The sequence below is a fragment of the Ailuropoda melanoleuca genome, chromosome 15, assembly GCF_002007445.2.
Source record: "Ailuropoda melanoleuca isolate Jingjing chromosome 15, ASM200744v2, whole genome shotgun sequence".
Taxonomy (NCBI): Eukaryota; Metazoa; Chordata; class Mammalia; order Carnivora; family Ursidae; genus Ailuropoda; species Ailuropoda melanoleuca.
The window spans coordinates 33,852,551-33,865,027 of NC_048232.1; the positions used below are offsets into that span (position 1 = coordinate 33,852,551).

General features: G+C 50.0%; 1 protein-coding gene across 4 annotated transcripts in view; it reads right to left on the minus strand.

Annotated features, from left to right (window-relative positions):
• BAZ2A (bromodomain adjacent to zinc finger domain 2A) overlaps positions 1-11,938 on the minus strand; it is a 34,356-nt gene extending 22,418 nt beyond the window's left edge. The window contains exons 1-2 of one of the 4 annotated variants that reach the window (XM_002915993.4): positions 11,752-11,938; positions 6,933-7,017 (exon numbers count right to left, since the gene is read on the minus strand). The gene's annotated coding sequence lies outside the window, so the exon portion shown is untranslated. Of the gene's footprint in view, positions 1-3,809; positions 4,001-6,932; positions 7,045-7,966; positions 8,144-11,751 lie in introns of those variants that run through there. The other 3 variants (XM_019796174.2, XM_019796175.2, XM_019796179.2) reach the window with 3 other exon arrangements.
• Between the last annotated feature and the right edge of the window lie 539 nt (positions 11,939-12,477).

Consider the following 12,477-nt stretch of genomic DNA (forward strand, 5'->3'; position numbering starts at 1 on the left):
CATCTATGCCCTCCCTCCTACTAAGGAGAACAGGTAAAGCAAAGGAGAATAACTCCCTTTGAACTAACAGGATTTTGGCCAAATGAAAAAAAGAAATCAGTCAGTGCCCAACCCCCAGAATAGCAGACAGCTCTCATGACCAGGAAGTACAATCAGGCCAATATCCAACCCAGTCCCGGTAGTGTGTAAATGGATCTCCTAAGAGACTCTATGCTTCATTTGTAAGAATTAAGGGACATTGCTCCTTGAGCTTGAAGCAGTAAAGCCCTTGCCACACGGCCAAATAAGGCTGTTTCTCTTAGTCCCAACTGAAGAGCTACTTACTCTGTGGACCTGTGACATGATTTTAACACAAAAAGGCCGACAATGCACAAAGTGTTGAAATAAATATTACAGATTTCAACACTGTTGCAGGTGCCCTGGCCAATCCTAAGACTCAAGACTTCGGAGGCTACCCCCAGAAAGACAAGACACATAACCATCCAGCCAGACCCTCTGGCAGTACCTGCAGCTCTTTGGTTCATTCTTCCCATGTAGTATACCAAAGTTCCAAAAATAGAGAGGTTCCTAAATTTTAGAGGGGGGAGGGAAGACGTCGGGAGAGCTTTCAAATGTTTATTTTTTAAGATTTTATTTAATTATTTGACAGAGAGAAAGACAGCCAGTGAGAGAGGGAACACAAAGAGGGGGAGTGGCAGAGGAAGAAGCAGGCTCCCAAAGGAGGAACCTGATGCGGGGCTTGATCCCAGGACCCCGGAATCACGCCCTGAGCCGAAGGCAGACGCTTAATGACTGAGCCACCCAGGCGCCCCTCAAACGTTTATCTTTATTAAACAGGAAATGCAAATTTTACTGTATAGTAAATAAATCACACCACTATGTTTTAGCTCCATAACTGTTAATGTTATAAAGGGTATTTCTGAACTCTACTTATTTCTGGATTCATGAACCACACTCTAATATAGCGGTTCCTAACCAGGGGTGATTTGGCCTCTGGGAACATTTAGTAATGTTGAAAGGTATATGCCCCTGGCATCTAGTAAGTAGAAGCTAGAGATGCTGCTAATGACCCTGCGATACACAAGACAGCCCACCACAACAAAGAATCGTCTGGCTCAAGATTAATATTTGTGCCAAGGTGAAAAATCTTGCTACAATACAAAAGCTGCCCCATTCCCCAATTCCTATCCCCACACTCTGAGGGAGTTACAAAGATGTTCTGAATTTTCTATCTAAAAATCCCTTCCTGGGGCGCCTGGGTGGCGCAGTCGTTGGGCGTCTGCCTTCGGCTCAGGGCGTGATCCCGGCATTATGGGATCGAGCCCCGCATCAGGCTCCTCCGCTGGGAGCCTGCTTCTTCCTCTCACTCCCCCTGCTGTGTTCCCTCTCTCACTGGCTGTCTCTCTGTCAAATAAATAAATAAAATCTCAAAAAAATTTTTAAAAAAATAATAAATAAATAAATAAATAAAAATAAAAATCCCTTCCTGGGGCGCCTGGGTGGTGTAGTCGTTAAGCATCTGCCTTCGGCTCAGGGCCTGATCCCGGGGTCCTGGGATCGAGCCCCACATCAGGCTCCATGCTGGGAGCCTGCTTCTTCCTCTCCCACTCCCCTGCTGTGTTCCCTCTCTCGCTGGCTGTCTCTCTGTCAGATAAATAAATAAAAAATCTTTAAAAAATAAAAAAATAAAAAAATAAAAATCCCTTCCTGGCTAAGCAGCCTTCCTTCACCACTACAGAGCTCAAAATGCCAACCCATGTCTTCTCCAGCCCTGGTAACAATCTGCCCTTGGAACTCTGACTCAGACTACAGCATGTATGGACTGAGGCTCATTCTCTCAAAATGTGCTTTCTTTAACCCCCTTTCATAGTCAGGGCAATGAGGCAGGAGAATGATGAAAGAAGACTACATATACTAAGGGGGGCTACTCGAAGACAACTGCCATGTCTAGGCTGCTCAGAACACAGAGATGATTGTTCTCCATGCTTATTTCTTCCAAACTAGGCAGGTTCTACAGCATCAGTCAGATATTACGTTGTACCATTATATGTCCAGCACCTAATTTAGTGCTAAGTACATAAAAGAACTAAAGGAAATACTTGTCGAACCCACAGACTGGACAAATGAATGAATAAATCTATCTTTTCTGCCACTGCCAGCTTACTCATCCAATAAAGGTTGTGGTTTTTGCTCAGAGAACCCAAAAATTCGGCTTCATTCTTCACAGAGGTAATAACTTCTAGAGGGAAGAGAGGCCCTAAATCTTTACATATTTTAGACAGCTGTCCCTTACAGAAAACAAGGCCTAGACACAGGGAAGTACTGAGAATGTAAGGGGCAGTAAATTTGAGCTCCAAATTAGTAAAATGGCGGCACCTGGGTGGCTCAGGTCATGATCCCAGGGTCTTGGGATCAAGCCCCGTATCAGGCTCCCTGCTCAGTAGGGAGCCTGCTTCTCCCTCTCCCTGCTGCTCCCTCTACTTGTGCTTACTCTCTGTCAAATTTAAAAAAGAAAATCTTAAAAATAAATAAATAAATTAGTAAAATGTTTTGCTTGATTTAACTGAACACTCAAGGTATACAGGTTTTAAAATATTTGTTGACTGAATAAAGGATGTTATGATGATCTAGATTAGGTTTTCTGACACATTTCTCGCTAGTCATTTCACTGTCAGAGGAATGGAAATGCCTCTGAAATTATAGGACAGTAAAAGCCACATTCCAGAGGTTGTAACAAGGTTATTTCCCTTGTTCAGCCCTAATTGTTTCTCAGAATTTCAGTTCTAATAGTTAAGGACTCAACCTTTTCCTTCAAGAAGATAACCCCCCCCCCCAAAAAAAAACCCTGAGCTGAGCAGGCAGGTTAAGAACCCTGTTTAGTGAGACAGGTCATGAAGAGTCCAATCCAAGGAGACCAAAAGTAGTGAGAACACCTTTCTCTTAAGAACTCCCGTGTCTTAGCTTTTTGATGAATTTTTGGTAAGGTCAGTTTATCCTTTTAGTTTGTAAGATGCCCTCTTAATTATTCTCTGTAACTAGAAGGGCAAAACACTAAGTAACATATTAACACAATGCTACTTTTACTGCCAGTGACCCAATCTAAGAACAATCTCCAGAGCTCTTCAAAGGTAGGTTTTCTGGGGCGCCTGGGTGGCTCAGTCGTTAAGCGTCTGCCTTCGGCTCAGGGCATGATCCCAGCGTTCTGGGATCGAGCCCCACATCGGGCTCCCTGCTCTGCTGGGGAGCCTGCTTCTTCCTCTCCCACTCCCCCTGCTTGTGTTCCCTCTCTCACTGGCTGTCTCTCTCTCTGTCAAACAAACAAATAAATAAAACCTTAAAAACAAAAACAAAAACAAAGGTAGGTTTTCTGTTTTGCAGAATTTCATAAATTTCAAAATGATACAGACCAACAAGCTGGTTAAAAAAAAAAAGAAAAGTCCTTCTGGAGTCACCTGGATATCTCAGTAGAGCATGCAACTCTTGATCTCCAGGTCCTGAGTTCAAACCCCATGTTGGGTACAGAGATTATTTTAAATAAAGTCCTCTGACCTATACACAACAATGCTGATAAAGTATTCATCTTGGGCTACGGATTATATGAAAACATACATATCTCAAGAAAGAAATTAGGAACATTATTTGTCCCAGGAAATACCTCCTGAGTTTTATACTTCACTCTATGCCCTAAGACCTAAAAACTTTGGCATTATTGCCTTACTGTACACATCAGAAACAAGGTCAAACATCATACCAATTATTGGACTAACTTCTACACAGTTTAACAGTAAAAGAATATAAATATAGCAAACCTTGTCATAAGTAATCATAAAGGTCAACGGCAGCAAGGCACAGTCACCCCAAACAAGCTTTGCTTCTCTCTTGGCAACACCAGATTCCAGAACCACTGGACTGCAAGATGAACCTCTCAGGGCATTCTAGATTTCTTCTGACTGGCTCTAAGGACAACCCACGTAGTTCTCTCTATACCTCAAAATTTTTCCTTTATGAAGGAAACAAAAACAAAACACTCAATATTAAGAAATCTACTGCTCTTGATAGAAAAATGCATCCATTTTACAAGAAGGACAGGGAAAAGTTTGCTTCATTCAGCTTTCTGATTAATCATGTATCAAATCAATCAAAATCTACTTTCTCAAAATCAACTTCGAATTCCTTTAGAGTGATCTTTTTCCTTCCTTCACTATTTTAACCCCCAACAGGGAAAATCAATTTACCATTCTGTCAGGTCCCAACTTAGGTAAACAAAGGTTGAAGAAAGGGGAACTTAAAATCCATGTCAAATCAACCCTATCAGAAAGCAACTCAAAAGAACCAACCAGTCAAGCAGAGACAAGAAAAAGGACAATGACATTGGACTTGTTTTTATTATTTCCATAATATCAACCCCAACAGCTCCAGTGAAAAGAACAACGATGCTATCTTAACTGTGATGATGCTGCTGTAACATAATATACATCCATCTATTCCTACCTGGACCTCTAATCCAGAAACCTACAATTCAGGTGGGAGGTGTGTGACTGGAAAATACTGAAAAGATTATTTAAATGCCAGCCTTAAGCAGTTTTTAGGATAGTCCAAATGATCTCAACATGTCATTTCTCAAAATATAAAATCCTGTCGCCAACTCCTCTAACCAAACCCAGTGTCTAACAAAGTGCCTGGGGACATAGTACAAACAGTCCATCACTATATACTACAGTAGAAATCTTCTACAGTTATCAGGTGGGAGAAAGAGAGTATCTGGACACATGACTTTGTGCAGAACAGAGGAAAAAAAGCTCACCATTCTCCAAGAACAGTAACAAGAAAGAAGATGTCTTTTATGGATTGAACTTATTAACTGGTTCTGCAGAAGGTAAACCCTCCAGCACCCTACATCAACTAACAGGCTTCCCACGGGGACTATCCTTAGGCTAGAATCACCAGTGAGGAATAAGCCCATCATCTCCATTCTGCAAATCAGTTCCTACCCCAACACCTACACCTAAATTCCATTCCCTCTTCTTCCACTTCTCAGAATCTACCCTTCACCTCACAAACTCACTTGACAAGGTGCTCTGCAATACCAAAGTTATACTTCAGAATATATTAAGCAGAACCCTAAAAAGTCACTCTCATGCCACAAAAGATCCCAAGTGTTCCTGGCAGCTCTCTATGCTCAGAGAATTTGCATCACTACTATTGAAAGCGCAGCGAGGTTGGTGGATGACTGAGTTTGCTTCTCTATGACCTCTAACTCAAGGAAAAAAAAAATCCAGACAGGGAGGCAGAGATGCTCTGGAGAGTGGGAGGAGGGGGGAGGTAGATCGGGATTCAGTGAGTCAACTGCAGTGACTACACTTCCAGTTGACAAATGAAGTTTACAAAAAAAAAAAAAAAAAGTCGAACTAAAGGACTCCCAAGTCCACATGGTTGGCAGGATCCAGGCTTGCCCAGAAGGCCTCAGAAAATGAAACCAAATCTGATTAAAATGGACATTTCAAAACAACAAGAGACGCAGCAGCAAACGCACAGCTGCCATTTCCCGGCCACTTCCTGCAGGAGGCTCGGGGGAGGGGCTGTTTGTGTACAGATGGAGGTGGAAGCTACCCCCCCATCGCCCCCACCAAGGATGCAAATCTTGCACTCCAATAAATCCTACAAAGGATGTCTGCTATTGGCATTGCCTTTCCTCTGAAAATTGGGAACATTAGGAAAGGAAGGGATGATACGGGGTCACCTTTTCTGCACGGAAATGGGGATCCCCTTAGTGAGGGATCCCCTGCCAAGGGGATCCCTCTTTCTTCTTCCCTTCGGCCCCTAAAAGCCCAGCTCAGACGCTTCAGCATCAGCCCTATCAACCCCCCTCCCTGGAGTGGGAGACTCCCGGGACTCGAGGGCCCAAAGCTAAGCACAGCACCGCTCCAGCAAGGCCCTCTCCTGATTGCCACGCTCAAGAGAACGTGCACCCCTCACCAAGGAAGACACCCTGGGACCCCTGGAAACCCTTTCTAACCTCCACTCGCCGCTGCCAAAACGCCCCAATCCCCACAAACGGAGCGTTTAACCCGCCCAGGGAACCCCCTCACCCACCCTTCGCACTCGGGCAGTCCCCACCCCCACCCGAGGAGGTGGAGCCCCTCCCGGGGATTCCATCCGAGTCCCCCACAGGAGTCATCACCAGCCAGGCGGCTTCTCCGCCTCCTCGTCGTCGTCGTCGTCGTCGTCGCCGCCGCCACCGCCGTCGTCGCCGGGAGCCTCCACAGCTCCTCCCGCCCCCGCCGCCCCAACCCGGGTCTTCAGCAGACCCGCCAGCCCCCTTCTCCTCCCAGCCCCTTGGGCAGGGAGACCCCCGCCCCAGGCTGGGTCCTAACAGGAAATAAGCTCGAGTCAGCTTCACGCCCAAGGCGAAGCTCCTGGCAGTCCCGGAGCCTCTGCAACCGCGGGGCCCGAGCGGAGCCAACATGGCCGGCGGGGGAGGAGTGAGCCGAAGCCGGAGGGGGCGGGGAAGCTGCGGCCCAGAGAGAGCCGCCCCCCTCGGCCTCCACCACCGGGTCCTAGCGCCGGGCATCTTCCCTCCCCGACCCGGATCTGGGTCCTAGCGCCGCGGTGTCCCCTAGCCTACCCGACAGCTCCCTCTGCCTAGTGTCTCATTGTGGGCGGTAGTCCTGTTTAACTCTGAGCAAACTGAAAGGCGTGCCATGATCCCAAAGGTAACCTAAAAGACTAGATCAAAATTTTAGGACCAAGGCATGTGCCATTCCCCTAGCGGGTAGGGGTGGAAGTGGAGGTGAAAATTTCAAGGGCAGTTATTTCCCAGGCTGGGTAGTTGAAAAGTGGAAGTGTAGAAGCGGAAAGGTTAGTCAGGAAAGTTCAGTGCTGATAAAGGGGTGGAGAAAGGCAAAAGCCTGCAGCGTCTGCTGCCCACTCACCTCTGTCCCGTGGGGGCAGCCTCGTCCGGCCTGGATCACCACTTTCCCAGCGACATCTGCAGGGTTCTGGGGGTCGGGAAGATTCCTGTGCGTAGGAAAAGGAAGCTCGGCTCTGGAACCAGACAAGGAAGACCTGAGTCTAGCCTAAACCTAGTCAGAGTGGCAGGGGATTAGCCAGAAAACTGACACAGCAAATAAGATGCCCCAAATGGCCACCTATTCTATAACCCCAGTACTTTTTTTGATAGGGCTATATGACAGTGTGAAACCTGAGAACAGGAAAGAAAAAACTAGCAGAGGACTAGAGTTCAGGCTCATCTAAAATGTCTATTGAAGGGCCCCAGGATGGAAAACAGTGCCGTATAATGTTAGAATTTAGAGAATTTCTAGCTCAACCTGCTCTTGTTTGGCAGATAAAGAAATTAAGGCCCAGAGAGGTTAACAGACTTGTTCAAGGTCAAGCAGTGGATAAAATGTGACTAGAAACCAGGTTTGTAACTCAACAGACGCTGCGGGCTTCAAGATAATTACTATTCAATGCAATGCAGTTCTACAAACAATTGCAAAACTCAGGCTGAATATTCTGGAAGAGGAAGAGTGTGGATAATGAAACTCTGGCAGGTTGAAGGGTCAACAAATACCTTTCCCTCTGGGGGTCTGGAGAGGAAGAAAATCTGAAAACTGGATGGGGCCAGGGCAAGACAGAGCCAAATACATCAGTCTGGACTGGATTTCCTTGCTTCACAGAGGAGTGGGCTCTTCCTCAATTTTGTGAACAGACTCTACTCCCCACTACAAATGGCTCAGAGAAGCTAATAAATAATGGAGCTTCAGCAAAGCCTTAAAGTGTGCGGGCCAGAGGGAAGAGGCTAAGAGGTTTAGAAGGGTTTCTCTCCCGTTGCTGAGAAAAGTAGATTACCAGGAGGAAGGAGTAGACAAGTAGAAATCAAAACCCTTCTCTCCTCCCTGATTAAGTAACAGATTTATAGGTCACCAGAGAGGAGGGGGGAAAAAGACCCTAACAGCCTGCTGACCTTAAGTTTCTGAGTTAAGTGGGGGCCACACTCAGAGGAGAGGGGTCCTTCCTTCCGGAGAAAGCAGGGATCCAGCCAACTTCAGCTACGGAATGCCCCAACTTCTCCAAAATAAAAAATAATAAAGGCAGATGAAGAGAGCTCAAGGATTGAAAGTGGCTTCCGAAGGGGCCGGGGAAGAGAGCTAATATCTTCTTTTTCTCTTCCCTTTTCCAGGGCAGTTGAGGGAGAATCTTCCTACCTCCCGCCCCCAATCGTAGAGCTGACCAGTCAGAGACGCGAGGCAGGGGAGGAGCCTGCGCCAGTCTGACGGGTGTAGCCACGCCCCTTCCCCCACCACCACACACCCACACACACCCACCCGCTGGCTCCACTACGCTCCGGAAGAGCCGGTTACTCCTGTGCCCCACTGACTGCCCCCACCCCTTCCGAGCCCCAGGCCTAGTCTCCAGGGCAACCTCTAGGACTCTCCCAGCCAGGAGCGGTAGGGAAGAGGGGTGTTGGATAGGAGGGCACCTGGGATTAGAAATGAAAGTGGGGCAGGATCCGTTCTTCCCATCTGGTGCAGAAAGACTTCAATTACCTTTCTCCCTGAAGGAGACTCCCTCCTCATCCCATCTAACCAGAAACCTTCCTTGTTCTTTGAGCAAGGATGAGGGTGGGGTGTCAATATGCCCAACAGCTGGGTATTTACTTCCAGTCAGAAGCCACCCCAGGCAGCAGCTGTGCTTCTCCCCCACTCCAGACGACAGAGGGCAGACTGACCCCATATGTCCCCAAACATTCCTCAGTCCCATCAGATGTGGCCAATCACCCACCCCATCTCCCTTTAGGAAGCTACTAGAAAGGGGAAGAAGGGGCAAATGGTCATCTTTTCAGCAACTTGTGAGAAGGATATCTAGGGAATACTAAGAACCTCTCTCAAGCCAGGCCAGTGGGCGGGTAATGAAGAAAATGAGAAGGGAGAAATTAGCACCTGCTCCCCCTTTCTCATCCTCCTTGTGTTCTTGCTGCACCACCCTGACTCTGGGGTCATCTGCCACAGTGCCTGGCTCCACTCTGAAGCCAGATGGCTGGGGCTGGGAGGGGGAAGAAAGAGAAAGGGAGAAAGAAGGGGATTCGTTTGCATCCCTTTACCTCCCTCTCTTCCTCCCTCTCCCCCTCCAGAAACTCCTGGAATTCAACCCCAACACCATTGCCGACCACCCCTCTCCTCCACCCAGCTATCTTCCAGGCCATGGAACATGACTCAGAGCCTGAAACAAATCCAGACACCCTGTCCCCTCATTCTGGAGTGGAGGATCGAGAGGGGGAAGGATGAAAGCACAAGAAGAAAAGGGGCAGAGCTAGGGGCACAGCTGGACTTGGAGGGAGGGGGAAATTCCCCAATAGAGGTGAGGTAATTATTAAAGATTTTTCCTTGCCCTCGCTGGCTGAATGGTTTATAGCGTCAATAGGGTCTAACAGGGAGATAGCCCTCAATCCTGTAACCATTCCAACTTGCTAACTTCCCTCCCCAGGTTAGTGCAAAAGTCTCCTCTCCCTCTATATTTTGGGGAGGCTAGATTCTCCTATAACACATCAAAAGGACCATAAACCCTCCTCCTCTTCTCTCCAAGTTGGTATGTGCCCCTCGGATTAACCCACAGACCTGTTTCAAACTCCCCAATGAGCTTCTCCGTGGTAGTCTTAGATGGGGATGGAGAAAGCCCTCAGTCTCTTAGAGTGGGGACTCCCCTTGCATCTGAGCAGAGAAGGTTAAGATTCCCTCACCTCTCCCACCACCCCAACACCTTTAGAGGCTTAGTTCCAGCCCCTCACCCACTATCTCCCAACAGACCCTTAAGCCCAGAATCACAAGATTCCGGGCGTGCCTCCCTCCCCTCGTTCCCTCACTCTGGAGTGGGAGCGTTCTTCAGCTGGACCAGCCCACCCGAGGTCCAAGAAGAGGGCCTTTCCCACCAGGGCTGGTTGGTGGTTGCTGAGGTCCGACACCCAAACTCCAGAGGTGGGGTGGGGTGAGAGCTACAGAAAAGCTTTAGATGCGGCTTAGCTGAACTTGAAGGTCTAAGCGGAGCAGGGCCCGAAAGTGACTATAGTCTATGCTAAACCTCCAACCCCCACTTACTACGGGGAAGGGAGAGGAGTTGGGGTGGCGGTTATTCCCCCTCCCATTGGGGGTTAGGATGGCGTGGGAAAGCTCTGGATCCAGAGGGGAGGAGGCGAAACCCAGACCGCGGGAGATTTTTCTGGCGAGGAAGGCGCGGGGGAGGGGGAGATCCTGGGTCTAGAATAGGAGGGGTACTCGGGAGAGGTTGGCGAAGAGGCGTGAGAAGCCTCCGGATTCCGGTCGCAGAGGACAGGGGAGAAATGGGCGAGTAGATAGTGCGGGGGAGAGAGGAAGGGCAGCTCCCAAAGGGGGGGGAGTCAGATCCTGAGTCTCGGGCAGCGGGGATCCCCGGGGCCGGGGACCACAGGAGCGCCCCTGCCCGGGGACTCTGGTGCCGGGCCTCACCTGGAGCAGGGCCGGGCCGCGGGCGGCGGCGGCGCAGGTGGCCCGAGCCGGGTGGCGGCGGCGCCTCCTCCCCCAGCCCTGGGCCGCCGGCGGTGTGTGTGTGGAAAGGGGGGTAGCACTTAAAGGGGCAGGAACTACTGGGGTAGGGACAAACGCTAGGGTAAGGCGGTCGCGAAGAATCCGCTGGGGGAGGGGAAAGCGGGTGGCGTCTCCTAGGGGCCAGAACCAGGAAGGATCCCAGATGGAGGAAGAGAAGAGATCCCAGGAAGAAGAGACAAACTTCTCTGGTGAAGTGGGGGAGGGTGGTGGGTCTGAACTGGAGGACTTGGGGAGAGCTCCGCCCGCGCTCTCGGGACTCCGGCGAAGATCTCTTCACAAAGGAGGGCCGGGAAGGCAGTGAGAGCCCCAAGGACGCCAAGGAGGAGCGGGGGTGCCAGGGGAAGGCCGCGGCTGCTGGGGGTAACGCACAGCGGCCCTGCTAGGTGAACAGGTTCCCTGTTTTTCAGCTCCACAAGGCCCCACTCCCTACAGCTGTGGAAAGGCACAGCCTCCTTCCCCCAGCACTACCGAAGTTTAAAAGCCTCTGGAATCAGGAAGCCACGAGGGCAAAGACCTCCTAGGCCTTTCAACCTCAATCCTGCCTCTCACTCAGTGTTAGTGACTGGAGCTTGGGGGGCCGCCAGTAGCAACCCTAGTGGGACTGCTGTGGGACCGTGAGAATCGGCTTTATTTCAGTTTTCCCCCAACCACCACCAGCCTTGCAGCAACCTCTGGGGCAACAGGAAGCAGCTGCTCAGTGCAGCCCCCACCTGGTGGTGGGTCGCGGTGGGGGAGGAGAGAAGACAGGGACTTAAAAGGCCTGGGAGAAAATAAGGGGAGGAGAGGCACCTTAAAAATCCTCCAACGCAACAAAAAGTGGGTTTCACTTTTTTGGGGGGGAGGCCAGCAGTGAATACTGTAAACTATGACTTGAATCTCAGCAGCTTAAATGGGGAGGAGCAAGGGGCTGGGGCCTCGGGTGGGATGGTGAGGTGGGGAGAGCCCCCACCTAAGGTGCAGAGTCTCAGGCTTTTCCTGGGAACCGGAGCTTGTCAGTGCTCTTGATCCCTTGGTCCACAGACTCACCACCTGAGCCCTGTGCCCTTATAGTCCCATTTCCCCTCCTTCAACCCCCAAAAGAGCAAAGGTTAGGCCCCACCCCTGCTGAGTCAGCCAGGGAGGGAGGTAGACATCCTACAGGCCTTTCCCGGGGGCTGGTCCTCACACTTACCCATGTCCAGCTGGCAGGGCTCCAAAGCTGGGACCACCCAGCTCCTCACTGTCCTTGGTTCCCCCTTCTCGTGAAGGCTGGTGTTAAATCCTCCTAAACTGTGAGCTGGGAACTAGCACGAATCAAAAAGCCAATGTATGCTTCCTGCGAACCACAGCCTGAACTGCTGTAGGGTGATGTCCCTGTGTGACAGACTGGGGTGGGGAGGGAGGAGGGAAGGGCGGGGCTTTCTCTGGGTGGAGAGGGAGGAGGAGGCGAGGACAGGGCAGAACCGGGAGAAATATGGAGGAAGGTTAGATCTGTGTTGACACTCCAGAGGCGTGGTGGAAGAGAGTGGTAAAGGGGGAAGGAAATAAATAGTTGCAGCTAGTGAGAGGGAGAAGGTTCTCGATGAATGCTGAGACACATAAACGTGTGGGGGAGGGAATGGAGGGATACAAACGACCTTAAGGATCAGTTACCGGGTCTGCATCTGGGTAACATGGGAAAACAAAGCAGAAAGGGCTGACCCCATATACTGGGGCCTTTCTGCCCCAGCTTCTTACCCACCGGAGTCAGGACCTAGAGGAAATGCCCCCACCCCCATAACTCAGCATTTCCCCAAATCCAGGTTTTTCTGGGAGCAAAGGACCAGGCACAGTCGGCTCAGGGGCTCCACCTTCTGTCCAGATCATGACACAGGAGAGACTAGTGCCAGGGACGTCATAGGCAGATGGGAGGAAACTT